This window comes from Bubalus kerabau, chromosome 2 (assembly GCF_029407905.1).
Source record: "Bubalus kerabau isolate K-KA32 ecotype Philippines breed swamp buffalo chromosome 2, PCC_UOA_SB_1v2, whole genome shotgun sequence".
Taxonomy (NCBI): domain Eukaryota; kingdom Metazoa; phylum Chordata; class Mammalia; order Artiodactyla; family Bovidae; genus Bubalus; species Bubalus kerabau.
In genome coordinates, this window is record NC_073625.1 from 63,291,151 (window position 1) to 63,297,150 (window position 6,000).

Consider the following 6,000-nt stretch of genomic DNA (forward strand, 5'->3'; position numbering starts at 1 on the left):
TCATGAGAAATGCTGGACCGGAGGAAGCATAAGCTGGAATCAAGATTGCTGGGAGAAATATCAATAACCTCAGATATGCATATGACACCACCCTTATGGCAGAATGGGAAGAAGAACTAAAGAGCCTCTTGATGAAAGTGAAAGAGGAGAGTGGAAAAAGTTGGCTTAAAGCTCAACATTCAGAAAACTAATATCATGGTATCCAGTCCCATCACTTCATGGCAAATAGATGGGGAAACAGTGGCTGAATTTATTTTTCTGGGCTCCAAAATCACTGCAGATGGTGATTGCAGCCATGAAATTAAAAGACGCTTACTGCTTGGAAAGAAAGTTATGATCAACCTAGACAGCATATTTAAAAGAATAGATATTACTTTGCCAACAAAGTTCCATCTAGTCAAGGCTATGGTTTTTCCAGTAGTCATGTATGGATGTGAGTGTTGGACTATACAGAAGGCTGAACGCTGAAGAATTGATGCTTTTGAACTGTGGTGTTGGAGAAGACCTTGAGAGTCCCTTGTACTGAAAGGAGATCCAACCAGTCCATCCTAAAAGAGATCAATCCTGGGTGTTCATTGGAAGGACTGATGCTGAATCTGAAACTCCAATACTTTGACCATCTGATGGAAAAGTCTGACTCATATGATAAGACCTTGATGCTGGGAAAGATTGAAGGCAGGAGGAAAAGGGGACAACAGAGGATGAGATTGTTGGATGGCATCACTGACTCAACGGGCATGAGTGTGAGTATACTCCAGGAGTTGGTATTGGACAGGGAAGCCTGCGTGCTGTGGTTAATGGGTTCGTGAAGTGTCGGAAATGACTGAGCATTTGAACTGAACTGAACCAATGGGACCAGATGCCATGATCTTAGTTTTCTGAATGTTGAGTTTTAAGAAAACTTTTTAACTCCCCTCTTTCATTTTCACCAAGAGGCTCTTTAGTTCTTCACTTTCTGCCATAAGAGTGGTATCATCTGCATATCTGAGGTTATGGTATTTTTCCCGGCAATCTTGATTCCAGCTTGTCCTTCATCCAGTGTAGCATTTCTCATGATGTACTCTGCATATAGATAAGCAGGGTGACATTATACAGCTTTGATATACTCCTTTTTCTATTTGGAACCAGTCTGTTTTTCCATGTCTATTTCTAACTGTTGCTTCCTGGCCTGTATACAGATTTTCAAGAGGCAGGTCAGGTGATCTTGTATTCCCATCTGTTTTAGAATTTTCCGCAGTTTGTTGTGATCCACATAGTCAAAGGATTTGCCATAGTCATTAAAGCATAAGTAGATGTTTATCTGAAACTCACTTGCTTGTTTGATGATCCAGCAGATGTTTTCAATTTGATCTCTGTTCCTCTGCCTTTTCTAAATCCAACTTGAACATCTGGTAGTTGATGGTTCATGTACTGTTACTTTACCAGCATTTGAGATGAGTGCAATTGTGTGGTAGTTTGAACATACTTTGGCTTTACCTTTCTTTGGGATTGGAATGAAAACTGACCTTTTCCAGTCCTGTGGCAGCTGCTGAGTTTTCCAAATTTGCTGGTATATTGAGTGCAGCACTTTCACAGCATCATCTTTTAGGCTTTGAAATAGCTCAACTGGAATTCCATCACCTCCATTAGCTTGGTCATAGTGATGCTTCCTGAGGCCCACTTGACTTTGCATTCCAGGATTACTGGCTCTAGATGAGTGATCACACCATTGTTATTATTTGGAACATGAAGATCTTTTTTGTATAGCTCTTCTATATATTCTTGCCATCTCTTCTTGCATGAAACTGCAGTGGTTGTGAGGAGATACCCCAAATCCAAGGGCAAAGAAGATGCCCAAGACAGTTTATAGGAGGGGCAAAATAATGTTTTAAATTAAATCCAATAGCTGCCAGAGATGCTCAGAGGGCTCAAATAAACCTTGTGAGCACCAGGACCCAGAGGCCCCACAGAGCCTGAGACAGAACAGTGTTTGAGTGTCTCCTGAAGAAATACGAGTCAACAGTGGACTGCTGCAGGGATAGGGGCTCCAGGTGCAGCAGACCTGCTATGGCATAAGACCTGTTGGAGGAGGTCACCATTAACCCCACAATAGAGCCACCAGAACTTACACAGGACTGGGGAAACAGACACTTGGAGAGCACCAAGAGAACCTTGTGTGCACCAGGACCCAGTATAGAGGAGCAGCTACCCAACAAGGGACTGACCCAGACTTGCCCATGAGTATCCAGGAGTCTCCAGTGGAGGCTGGGGTCAGCGGTGGCCAACTGCAAGGTTGGGGCCACTGAGTATTGGAGTTAATGAAGATAATGGCAACCTTTTGAAGGAGGTTGCCATTATCTTCATTAACTCCACCATAGTTTGGCCCCAGTTAAATAACAGGGAGGGAACACAGCCCCACCCATTAACAGAAAATTGGATTAAATATTTACTGAGCATGGGCTGGCCCATCAGAACAAGACCCAGGTTCCCCCTTAGTCTCTCCCATGCAGAAGCTTTCATAGGAGTATTATCCTTCTCTATCAGAGAATAGACAGTCTGAAAACTACAATCACAGAAAAATAACCAGTCTGATCACATGGACCACAGTTTTGTCTAGCTCAATGAAACTATGAGCCATGACATGTAGGGCCAACCAATACAGATGTGTCATGTTGGAGATTTCTGGCAAAATGTGGTCCACTGGAGAAGGGAATGGTAAAATACTTCAGTATTCATACCTTGAGAACCACATGAACAGTATGAAAAGGCAAAAAGATAGGACACTGAAAGATGAACTCCCCAGGTCGGTAGGTGCCCAATATGTTACTGAAGAACAGTGGAGAAATAACTCCAGAAAGAATGAATAGACGGAGCCAAAGCAAATCAACACCCAGTTGTGGATGTGACTGTTGATGGAAGTAAAGTATGATGCTGTAAAGAGCAATATTGCATAGGAACATGGAATTTTATGTCCATGACTCAAGGCAAATTGGACGTGATCAAACAGGAGATGGCAATAGTGAACATTGACATTTTAGGCATCAGTGAATGAAAATGGACTGGAAAGGGTGAATTTAACTCAGTTGACCATTATTATCTACTACTGTGGGCAAGAATTCCTTAGAAGAAATGGAATGGCCATCATGGTCAACAAAAGAGTCCAAAATGGAATACTTGGATTCAATCTCAAAAACGACAAAATGATCTGTTAGTTTCCACTGCAAATCATTCATATCACAGTAATCAAAGTCTATGCCCCAATCAGTAATGCTGAAGATGCTGATGTTGAACGGATCTATGAAGACCTACAAGACCTTCTAGCACTAACACCCAAAAAAGATGTCCTTTTCATTATAGGGGACTGGAATGCAAAAGTAGGAAGTCAAGAAACACCTGAAGTAACAGGCAAATTTGGCCTTGGAGTATGGAATGAAGCAGGGCAAAGGCTAATAGAGTTTTGCTGAAGAACTCACTGGTCATAGCAAACACCCTCTTCCAACAACACAAGAGAAGACTCTACACGTGGACATCACCAGATGGCCAACACCAAAATCAGATTGATTACATTATTTGTAGCCAAAGATGGAGAAGCTCTATACAGTCATCAAAAACAAGATGGGGAGCTGACTGTGGCTCAGATTATGAACTCCTTATTGCCAAATTCAGACTTAAATTGAAGAAAGTAGGGAAAAACACTAGACCATTCAGGTATGACCTACATCAAATCTCTTAAGATTATACAGTGGGAGTGAGAAATAGATTCAAGGGATTAGATCTGATGGACAGTGTGCCTAAAGAACTATGGACAGAGGTTTATAACTTTGTAGAGGAGGCAGGGATCAAGACCATCACTAAGAAAAAGAAATGCAAAAAGGCAAAATGGCTGTCTGAGGAGGCCTTACAAATAGCTGTGAAAAGAAGAGAAGTGAAAGGCAAAGGAGAGAAGGGAAGATATACCCATTTGAATTTTGAGTTTAAGCTTCTTTGATATTTTCATTGTGGATATTTAAGGTATTTTGACACAGGAAATTGGATTTTGAAGCACTTACTTAGTTTCAAATATACTTTGTAGTGCTTTGAACTTGATGCTCTATGTTTTTGAAGCTAGTTTGAAAGGTAAGGTCTGAGTACATATACATATCAATTGCTTTCCATTGGCCAAAATGAACAAGGAGATTGACATATGCCAAGAATGGACTGTTGGACAATAGCAAGTTTTAAAGGGAAATATCTAGAAAGCCATGAAGTAGACACATAGAATCAAATAGATGAGGACTCTCCATAGAATTACTATTCAGCTGGAGATGATACCTCTGTGACAGGGACAGTGGAGAGGCAAGCAAATATTTTCATTACAGCAATGGTTACAAGTGAGCACCTCTAAACACAAGGATGCTTTTGCTAAAATGCACTACTTTCTTTCATTCTGAGTCAGATCTAGATTTGTTAGTAGGAGGTAGGATAAGCATGTCAGTGAATTCACTATTACCCTTATATGAAATTAAATTAGGAAAACCCTTAACCAGACAATAAGGAATCCATATCAAATTGTACTGTTAAACTATGATGTAATGTCATGTCATGTTCTTATCTCTTGTTAAGTGAAAACTGAGGAAGCCCAGCTCTGGACTTGATGCAATATCATTAAAATGATCATTTGTTCATTTTTTAAAATATGATATGTAGAATTTGATTCCATGAAATAGTTTAGATCATCTGATTTCTAAGCATCATTTCTTTTAATAAACAATATCAATGTTGTTCATTATATTTACTTTTTCTCCTGGCTAATACAAGCCTAAGAACTAAATTTTGGTTTCTAGTGTTTCTGCAGTTTTCCTCAGGCAGTTATTTCCTGCTATAATTTTGCTCTTTCAATTATTAAATCCTATTTTTTTAATGACCCTTCTATGTGTTTGAATAAAGCTTCTATAAAAATTCTTATACAAATATTCTACAGAGAAATACATGAGTTTAATTGCAAGGTCATAGGTCTTGACCTTAAAAGGAATGAAGACCCAGCTATTTTGAGGACTAGTGAAGTCCACCTAGTGAAATGTGTTCCTTCAGGAATAATAGAAAACTTCAAGAACAAGCAAACTATGGTGGACCATAGACAAATCTGGGGAACAACACAGATTGGGCTTGCTTTTATAGGTAAAGGAGGAAACTGTGGAGGTTAAGGCTGTACTTTGACTGCAAGAGGGAAGTAGCTTGCTGGTCGTTCAGAAGGGAATCTTTCTTCCTGCCAGGATCTTTATGCTGCCATGAGTGATTATATGTGAGCACTTCCTCTTCAGGGCTGCCTGACTCATAGAGTAGTTAGTTACACATTTAACTCCTAAAAAATGAAGGGCTTCCTCGGTGTTTCCGTGATAAAGAATCCACCTGCCATTGAAGGCACATGTTCATTCCCTGGTCTGAGAAGATCCTACATGCCAAGGAGCAACTAAGCCCGCGTGCCACAACTACTAAGCCTGGTGGCCCACAGCTCAGGGATCGCAACTACTGAGCCCACGTGCTGCAACTATAGAAGCCTCCCATACTCCCTTGAGCCCCTACTCTGCATCAAGAGAAGCCACACCAAAGAGTAGCCCACGCATCGCAACTAGAGAATAGTCCCCATTCACTGCACCTACAGGAAAGCACCACAGCAAGGAAGATCCAGCAATGCCAGTAAACAAATAAATAAAATTACAATAAAAAGGAAGTGGAAATCAATTCATCAATGTTAAAAAAAAAAAAGTTTGCACTATTTACCCCAGTTCCAAGCAGCTCCTTCCTCCACACCCTCACCAAAATTTAGTGTTGTCAATCCTATAAAATTTTAACTATTCCAGCGAATGTGGAGTTGAATCTATTGCATCCCTAGCTGATTGATGATGATTAATAATGTTGAATACATTCTCACATACTTCAAGGCCTTTACATAATTTTATTCTGTGAGGTGTCTGTTCAAGTCTTTTCCCAACATATTACTGGTTTAAATGTATTTTTTATTGCTGATTTGAAGAATTTACT